The following is a 9,761-nucleotide window of genomic DNA, read 5'->3' as shown; positions in this document are numbered from 1 at the left end:
GCCACTTCCTCCGCGACGCGTTGCTAGGGGAAAAGGACGCCGTGGCCGCAGGGGCACTTCCGGTCGGGGTGTGGAAGGCTGTGGAAGGCGGTGTCAGGCTTTTCTTCTTGAAGTTGCTTGGCCTCCTTGTCGTCCACAATGCACAGCCAGGTCACACGCAGCCTATTTGTTCTGCATCATGACCACCGCTGCAGAAGGTACTCCGGGGTCTTACACCTTGCATCCCCTTAGCGTCATGAAGATAAGTGCATAGGGGTGTGTGTGTGTGTGTGTGTGTGTGTGTGTGTGTGTGTGTGTGTGTGTGTGTGTGTGTGTATACCAGTCCTGGGACTTGACCTCAAGGCCAGGACTTGACCTCAAGTGTGTGTGTGTGTGTGTGTGTGTGTGTGTGTGTGTGTGTGTGTGTGTGTGTACCAGTCCTGGGACTTGACCTCAAGGCCAGGACTTGACCTCAAGGCCAGGGCGCTGTCCCTTGTGCTTTTGCGCTCAAGACTAGCTTTCTACTGTTGGAGTCACAGCTCCACTTTCGACTTTTTGGAAGTTCTTCAGAGGTAAGAGTTTCATGGACTTTCCTGCCTCGGCTGGCTGGCTTGGAATCACGGTCCTTAGATCTCAGCCTCCTGAATAGCTAGTAGATGCGGAGTTTAAAGCCAAGTCTCCAGTCCTGCATACCTTCTTTATTAACCCCGAACACTATGAACTTACGAAATTTTATACAATTTTTACCACAAACCTTGAAGAGCTCTACTTTTTCACCTTAAGGATTTTTCAGCCGTCCCACAAATTAAATAAATAAATAAATAAATACAATTTTTGAAGCAAATAACTCTTTATTCAAGGAACTTCCCTGTTCCTTGCAAGATGTTTAGCAGCTTTCCTGCCCTCATCATATTAGATTATCAGCCTCACCATCTCAATCATGACAAAAATTACTCTAGATCTGGCCAGTGTCTCCTGGGAGAAGACACTAGAAAAACAGAACACAGAATGCTCCATTAGATTTGAATTTTAGATAAACAATAAATAATTTTTCAGGGCATGTATACCATAGGTATTGCATGTGACTAATGGAAATAATGTGTGATTCGCAATTTAATCACAATTGTATTTAGCATTCTAATAAATGGGTTGGTCTGAACAGCATTTCTAAGTTTTGTTAAACTGTGTTGGAAGCTCATATGGAACACAGTTAACATTGTAGAGAGCTGCGAGAGGCCGCACCTGGAAGATGGTGCCAGCTTCCGCCCTCCACCTTCCCGATGGCGAGTGCTCTCTGTGGTAAACAACTCCTGATATGGCTAAGGCAAAGAATCTGGCTTGCTTCTGCGCACCTGAACCTATTGGTGGTTCCCACGTGGCGTATCAGGGTTGGCTACCCAGCGGGTACTTAAGGCTGTGGGGAATTCTCCCCGGGGTTGGGGTCAGAAGATTACTAAAAGGTCCTGAATAAATGGCAGAGAGAAGAGTCCGGTGTCGCGTCTCCTTGCTGGTCGAGGCGGTAGCGACACGTGGTGGCCCGTACGGGGACTCAGCCACAACCCCAACGAGGACTCAGAACTCTCTGTGGTCAGGGTGGTGCACCGGTAAGTTCCCAGGTAAAAGGGGAATCCGCCACAAGAGCGGGGATAAGTCCCCAGGCAAAAGGGGAATCCGCCACAAGAGCGGGGATAAGTCCCCAGGTAAAAGGGGAATCCGCCACAAGAGCGGGGAGTAAGTTCCCAAGTAAAAGGGGAATCCGCCACAAGAGCAGGGGGATTTTTGCTCTTCTCGGTAGATAAAGAGAGAGTGAGAACCCGGGGCTAGTCAGTAGAGTAGCCAAACGTGAAAGTAAAAGCTTGTTTACCAGCTTTAAATGTTTGAAACATGGGCGCTTCTTTTTCGCACCCAATTTTTTTGGCTCTCAATGAGCTACTGCACTCAAAAAAGTTAAAAATAAAAAAGAGTACTTTAGAGAGATTTTTGAATGAATGTGACACCGTTGCCCCATGGTTCGCTGTCTCCGGTAGCCTCACGGTGGCCTCTTGGGAGAAACTAGGGAGGGACCTAGATTTTGCCTCTGAACAAGGAACGCTTAAGAGCGGAGTGAGACCAATATGGAAACTGATAAGAGGCTGTCTCGAGGACCAGCGTTGCAGTGAGGCGGTAGAGAATGGTCAGGCCGCCTTAGAAATGCTGCAGGAAGAAAGATCAGAAAGGGCAGACAGCGAAAAGGAGGAGAGCAGGGGGGGGGGTCATGCCCTGATTTTGCCGAACTAGAGACCTCTGAGTCTACAGACTCAGAGGAATTACAATCAATCATAGAACAAATAGAAAAAACAAAGATAAGAAAGAGGAGGAAATGGAAGGAGAGAGAGGACCCAGATAAAGACGAATGCACGCCCTCCGTGCACCGCCCCACACCTTCGGCCCCTCCGCTCTATGCGGAGGACCCTGGAAGTGGCAGCCCCGGCTGTTCTTTCAGCCCAGGAGTGTGGAAAGCGGTCAGAACCGAGTTACATCTAGCCTGTCCAATATTTCAGGATCCACAGGGACAGCGGTATCATGAACCCTTAGATTTTAAGGTGATAAAATCTTTAGCTGAGTCTGTGCGGACATACGGAATTACGGCCTCCTTTACTGTAGCCCAGGTGGAGGCCCTAAACAGACACTGCATGACACCCGGTGATTGGAGTGGGCTCGCACGAGCTTGTTTGAGCCCAGGTCAGTATTTAGATTGGAAGGCCTTTTTGATTGAATTTGCTAGTGAAGAGGCTGCGGCCAATCAGGCTGGGGGAAACCCAGCTTGGGATAGAGATATGCTGCTTGGACAGGGGAGATTCACCAATCAGCAGATAGGCTACCCGGTCCAAGTTTATGAACAAATCAATAAAATTGGCATAAAGGCATGGAAGGCCTTACCAAATAAAGGCGAGGTGAGTGGCAATCTCACCAAAATCCTGCAGGGCTCTATGGAGCCGTTTTTGGACTTTGTTGCCTGTATGGTCGAGGACGCTGGCAGAATTTTTGGTGACCCAGACGCAGCCATGCCATTAATTAAACAGCTTGTTTACGAGCAGTGCACTAAGGAATGCAGAGCCGCCATAACCCCATATAAGAATAGGGGACTAGAAGCATGGATGAAAGTTTGCAGAGAGCTGGGCGGACCACTAACTAATGCTGGATTAGCTGCTGCTGTGGTGCAATTAACCCAGAAGAATGAGGGCTGGGAAGTTGGCTCAGTGGTAGAGCGCTTGCCTTGCATGCTCAAGGCCCTGGGTTCGATTCCTCAGCACCACATAAGAAATGAAAAAGCCGGAAGTGACGCTGTGACTCAAGTGGTAGAGCGCTGGCCTTGAGCTGAAGAGCTGAGGGACAGCGCCCAGGCCCAGAGTTCAGGCCCAGGAAAAAACCTATTCAAAAAACACTGCAAATTTGTCTAAACAGTTGTCTAGTTATCTTTTAGGTAATTGAACTGGGGAGTTCGACAGCCTGATGGAACAGCTCAGGATTGCCATCGTCGTGGTGAACTCGACCCGAGTGGATGCCGGATTGGCGGAGGGGTTATCTTCATGGATCTCCGCTGCTATGAATCATCTCAAGGAGGGGGCGGGCTTGGGAGCCCTGACAGGCCTCCTGGTGTTAGCCTCCTTGGTATGTCTGTGGTGCATTTGCCAAATTAGAGGTTCTCAGCGTCGCAGTGCAGCCATGGTTATCCAAGCCTTTACAGTCATTGGAGCAGGTCAGTCCCCCTAAGCGTGGCTTGCCACCCTAAAACAATGAGCACAGATTGCAAAGCCAAAGTACTGCAGTCGAGAGGCATGAGTTTTGCCCTCGAGGAGAGCATGTTTGATTGCACACGGGTTCGATTCGCCTTTTCCCGTCCTTGTGAAAAACGAATCAATGGACAGGCTGAGTCATCCCTAGAGAAGGTACCCTCTGGGAGAAGGCTTGTATGCAGTCCTTGCAATTGCACAACAGGAATCAGACCTCTGTTCTCATCTGTGTTCTTTAAACAAAAAAGGGGGAACTGTAGAGAGCTGCGAGAGGCCGCACCTGGAAGATGGTGCCAGCTTCCGCCCTCCGCCTTCCCGATGGCGAGTGCTCTCTGTGGTAAACAACTCCTGATATGGCTAAGGCAAAGAATCTGGCTTGCTTCTGCGCACCTGAACCTATTGGTGGTTCCCACGTGGTGTATCAGGGTTGGCTACCCAGCGGGTACTTAAGGCTGTGGGGAATTCTCCCCGGGGTTGGGGTCAGAAGATTACTAAAAGGTCCTGAATAAATGGCAGAGAGAAGAGTCCGGTGTCGCGTCTCCTTGCTGGTCGAGGCGGGTAGCGACAAACATCTTCTAGTATCAACATTAACTTGAGATTTCTATAAACTTGATTTCATTGGATGCTAATTCAAAATAGGCCAAACATAAATAGTTATTCCAAAATGGAACTATCTACTTGCTGTCACATTTGCAGATTTGCAATAACATGTGTACTGCAGTTAGTCATAGAAATAAAACCCTTCCTTTCTAAGTAGAGAAAGAAATGTTTCAATACACATGTATTTTTAAAGTAACAGTACCTGTACTGTTTTGTGTTTTGTGTTTGTTTTGTGCCAATAGAGGGTCTTGAACTTGGTCTGGGTGCTTGGATGGTGCTCTACCACTTGAGCCTTAGCTCCACTTCTGTTTCTTGGCTGGTTAATTGAAGCTAAGAGTCTCAAGGACTTTCCTGCTGTTACTAGCTTTGAACCTTGATCCTCATGTAGCTAATATTACAGGCATGAACCACCATGTCTAACTCATTACAAAAAAAAGAAAGAGCTAAGTCAAAAGTCATATTGCCCTTGAACTTCTTTTTGATATACAAATCTGCCTATCTTGCTGCAAGTAGATTCCTGCTCTAGTAGTCTAGTGTAAAGAAGGTTTATGATTTATGGTGTTGGAATACTACCAATTTCATGATTAACCTCATTACAATAATTTAGCTAGACTCACATGGATATGTCTCTTTCTTCTTTTTTGGAGGTGTGGGGGGTCCAGTCGTGGGGCCTGAACTCTTGACCTGGGTGCTGTCCCTCAGCTCTTCAGCTCAAGGCTAGCACTCTACCACTTGAGCCACAGCGCCACTCCCGGCTTTTTTTCTTTTTGCTTATGTGGGGCTGAGGAATCGAACCCAGGGCCTCATGCATGCAAGGCAAGTGCTCTACCACTGAGCCACCTTTCCAGCCTGTCTCTTTCTTCTTAATATTGGCCTACTTTTTTTAAGGGTTAATATCTTCAGCCAGGTATAGTGTTAAATACCTATAATTCCACGACTTGTAAAACCATGGTAAGAGGATAGTGAGATTGAGACCAGCCTGGACTATGGGATGAGAGCCTGTTTCAAAACAAAAACAAAAGAATGAATATGTACTGCTTGGGATGGGCCTTGTATATTGAGGCAAAAGCTCTACCATGAGCTATGTTCCCAGCTCAAGTAGTTAGTATCTTAAGTACTAGGTATTGTGGGTCTTTCCTGCAATCTCAACACAGAGAAAGCTAAAAGCAAGATGACTGCACATTCAAGACCAGACTGACCTAGAAAAAAAATTAATAGTCAGGTGCTCATGGCTCACGCCTGTAATCCTAGCTACTTAGGAGACTGAAATCTAAGGATCTCAGTTGGAAGCCAGCCTGGACAGGAAAGTCTGTGAGACTCTTATCTCCAGTTAACCACCAGAAAACCAGAAATGGTGCTGTGGCTCAAAGTGGTAGAGCACCAGCCTTGAGCACAAAATCTCAGAGACAGCACCCAGGCCCTGAGTTCAAGCCCCATAGGTGGCCAAAAAAAAAAACCACCCCAAAACATTAACATTACACTCTCTCTCTTTTACCTCTCCTAAACTCTGTCCTCCTTAAAGAATGGGGGAAGTTCTTCTTGCATCAGCTCCAGTTTTTCTCACATCCACTGCCTTTTCCTTCTTAGCCCAATTAGTCACTTCTGTGAAGAAACCCATCTTTTTTTTTCTTTAGCATTCACTCACTTTAATAACAATACTTTTCCCCCCATTTTTTTATTGTGAAAATACCGTACAGAGGGGTTACAATTACATGAACAAGGTAATGAGTACATTTCTTAATCAAGCATTGTTGCCTTCTCCTTTGTTAATAACAATACTTATACCATGTTATTACCATGGAATGTAAGTTCAGGTTAGATGAGAGAACTTTACAAGTGTTCTAGAACATTCTGTACCACATCAAACTTTGTGTGTCATGTCTCAGAAAACTTTTGTTTCCACTTCCAGTAACCTATTTAACATCGAAAAACTGTACAATTATCTTTGTATTTGCTCTTAAAGTACCTGTTTCTCAGCTGGGATGTAGCTCAGTGGCAGATTGCTTGCCTAATATGTTTGAAGCTTTAGACTGATTCCTAGCAACACACACACACACACACACACACACACACACACACACACACACACACACACACACACACACACACACACAGAAAGAAAAGAAAAAGTGAAAAAGCAAGCAAACAAAATTATTCTATATCAAAATGGCATTGAAGCCAGATACTGGTGGCTCACACCTGTAATCCTAGCTATTCAAGAGCCTGAGAGGTGAGGATCATGGTTCAAAGCTAGCCCAGGCAGCCAATCTGTAAGACTCTTATTTCCAATTAACCAGCAAAAAGCCAGAAGTAGAGCTGTGGTTCAAGTGGTAGAGCACCAGCCTTGAGTGAAAAAGCTAAGGGACTGTGCCCTGGCCCTGAGTTCAAACCCCAATATTGGTACACACAAAGACCTTTAAAAATGATTCTCGTACAATATCAACGAAATATACAATTCTGCAATTCAAAAACAGTAAATCTGCGATCTATAATTAAAGTTCTTCTCACATTTACAAGTGTGAGCCTAAAATACTGCTCCTCTAATCAGCTCATGAAAGCTTTTCAGGTTTGGTTTAAATATACAAAACGCATATATATACACACAATAGAAAACTTTCACTTGTGAAGATCTGTAAGTTTATGTTTCATGCACTTAGCTGAAAAAGAGTTTTTCAGAAGCCAGTGAACCTACAAACTGGACTTCTCAAGTAAAATGACTTGGGCTAACTGGGATTAATACATAACACGTGGGCACACGGCATATTCTGCAGCATGATGAAGCACTTCCAGACCAGAAGCTGTCATTTTAAAACCAATTTTTGTCATAAGGGCTTAAAGAGGAAGATGTAGTGGCTCCCGCCTGTAATCCCAGCTACTCAGAAGGCTGAGATCTGAGGGCTGCTGTTCAAAGCCAGCCCAGAGTAGACAAATCCAAGTGACTTAATCTCCCAATTAATTAGCAAAAAAAAAGCTGGAAATGGAAGTGTGGCTCAAGAGTGCCAACCTTGAACAAACAATAAAAAAGTTAATGGATATAAAGAGGTTCTGAGTTCAAGTCCCAGTACCTCCACAAAAAAAAGGGACATGTGAACACAACCAACCAAGTACATTTAGGTGACACTAAGGACTCCCCTGGGTAACCTAATAAAAAAATAAAGCCTGAAAAAAAATTAAAAGCCCATTATTGAAAATACCATGCTATCTCTGGAACACACTCAAATCATTTATTTCTACCATCAACAGGAAACCTCAATATGAGATGCCTAATTAAAGCAAGCTCTTTCACAACAGGACACATACAGCATCTCTTCTTCAAAGGTTTAGGTTTCTCCCAGAATTCCTGGTACATGGAATAGCCCGTACCGGGGGTTAAAGCCTTGGGCTGCTACTTGCATGTGGATTAGGTGAACAGATATTTTATTATTTCCTCTACTTTTCAGCTTGTATAAGCTATAGGCCACAATGGCTGCAAAGCCTGCCATTCCAGTAGGGACAAAGGGTGCTTCTTTAGCTTTCCGCACAAGCTTAGAGCCCTGGCTTTCCTCGTATGAAGAGAGAGATACCTCTGTGTCGGTTGACATTGTGATTGCTTGAAGAATCTTCTCACGCACCTGCACCAGAGACGAGGAGCAGCTCCCTCGGCCCAGTCGTGGGGGGCGGGGAATCCCGAAACCCATCTTCTAATTCTCCTACTCTTCTGTTATTTCCATTTGGGACAGCAGAAATACTACACAGTTCACATAAGCTACTTCTAATGGATTGATCCTAGGTCCTAGATCCCTTGCTTACTTGGATCTAAACCCAGAGAGCCAACTGGTTTCAATGGGGCTGTCAGAGACCATGCTAGTTCCAGAGGTGTCCGCCAGAGGGCGCAACCCACCTTTGCATAATGTGTGACAGATGTCTTCTGGCCAGTCTACAATTTATAATGGTCATAGTTTTCCTATGGTGAAATAATCCATACGATTAGTTGCAGCAATAAAAAGGAAAGGAAAACAAAAAGCTCCAGTGCCTGTTTTCTGTGAGGGTAAGGGTGGAGATGGATTTCTGGCAGAATGTACTATTAAAACTTGGTACTTGGGGAAGTGGCGCTGTGGTTCAAGTGGTAGAGTGGTAGCTTTGAGCTGAAGAGCTGAAGCACAGTGCCCAGGCCCAGAGTTCAAGCCCTATAACCCACAAAACAAAAACAAAAAACTTGGTACTTGAACATAATATTTCAACTTACCTGGTTTTAAAAGATGAAGAACTGTTTGCAGACAAACATCACCTAAGTTTAACTGAACCAGGAGTGGTAATCACACAAGTCTGTCTTTGCCCTTGCTCTGTATCCCACCAAAACAAAATTAAACCTAAACCTTGAAAAGATGTGACTCCTTAATGAAAGTTTTAATACCAGGAAAGCTTTTTAAGTTGAAAAATGTCAGAATCTTTTTGAAACTAATTACATGAAATTTAAGAGTATATTAAAAGAGTATATTAAAAGCCTCACTAATTGAATAAAAATGTTGGCTATAGGAAAATGTATCAAATATTAGTATTTTAATATAAAGAATTATATAAATTGCTGGGCTCTGGTGGCTCATGCCTATAATCTTAGTTACTCTGGAAGCTGAGATCTGAAGATCTTGGTTTGTTTGAACCAGCCTGAGCAGAAAAGTTTGTAAAACTCTTACCTCCAACTAGCAAAATGTCAGCAGTGGACATGTAGCTCAAGTGGTAGAGCACCAGTTTTGACTGAAAGAGCCAAATGAACATTAGATTTTGAGTTCAAATCCCAGTACTACTCTCAAAAAATGTATATATATATATATATATATAAACTATTTTAAAATTTAAAAGATATTATATTTAAATCACTTAAAATACCAATTACCTCAATAGTCATACTCAGAAAAGGGTCTCAAACCCATAAACAGAAATACGAAGAATTAATTTGGCTAGTAATGGCAGGAATGCAAATATTAACTACAAATTATCATTCACCTGGAAAGATAAGTAAAGACTATAAAGGTAGCAACAGCCAGTTTTAACAAGGCCAGTGAAAGAAGGGGACAACTCACAATTTTCTCTATCAAAACTCACAGTAATTAAAGAAAATAACAATTGGGAAACTTTTTACAAAGTTCCTTGGTGATTGCAATGCCTGTAATAGATGACTCTGAGCACTGTTTAAAGGAAATCTTCACTCCCTTTCATTCAATTCTCTTCTAATTTAATGGAAATGATTCAAAAGAAGACTGAAAACAGAGGTTCCACTAAGCTACAACAATCTAGAGCTCTGAATTAGGGTTTTAGATTGTGGCTTACAGTAGCTTTTCTGCCCTTCAAAGAGCTGATTAAAACTTGTACAACGCGGGGCTGGGAAGGTGGCTCAGTGGTAGAGCGCTTGCCTTGCATGCCTGAGGCCCT

General features: G+C 44.0%; 1 pseudogene; it reads right to left on the bottom strand.

Annotated features, from left to right (window-relative positions):
• Nucleotides 1–23: 23 nt before the first annotated feature.
• LOC138815546 (HIG1 domain family member 1A, mitochondrial pseudogene) lies at nucleotides 24–7,951 on the bottom strand (annotated as a pseudogene).
• Between the last annotated feature and the right edge of the window lie 1,810 nt (nucleotides 7,952–9,761).

This window comes from Dipodomys merriami, unplaced genomic scaffold (genome assembly GCF_024711535.1).
Source record: "Dipodomys merriami isolate MVZ:Mamm:240054 unplaced genomic scaffold, mDipMer1.0.p SCAF_11, whole genome shotgun sequence".
In the NCBI taxonomy this organism is placed as follows: Eukaryota; Metazoa; Chordata; class Mammalia; order Rodentia; family Heteromyidae; genus Dipodomys; species Dipodomys merriami.
The sequence above is the reverse complement of the archived record's forward strand: the minus strand, read 5'-3'. Positions and strand labels throughout refer to the sequence as shown.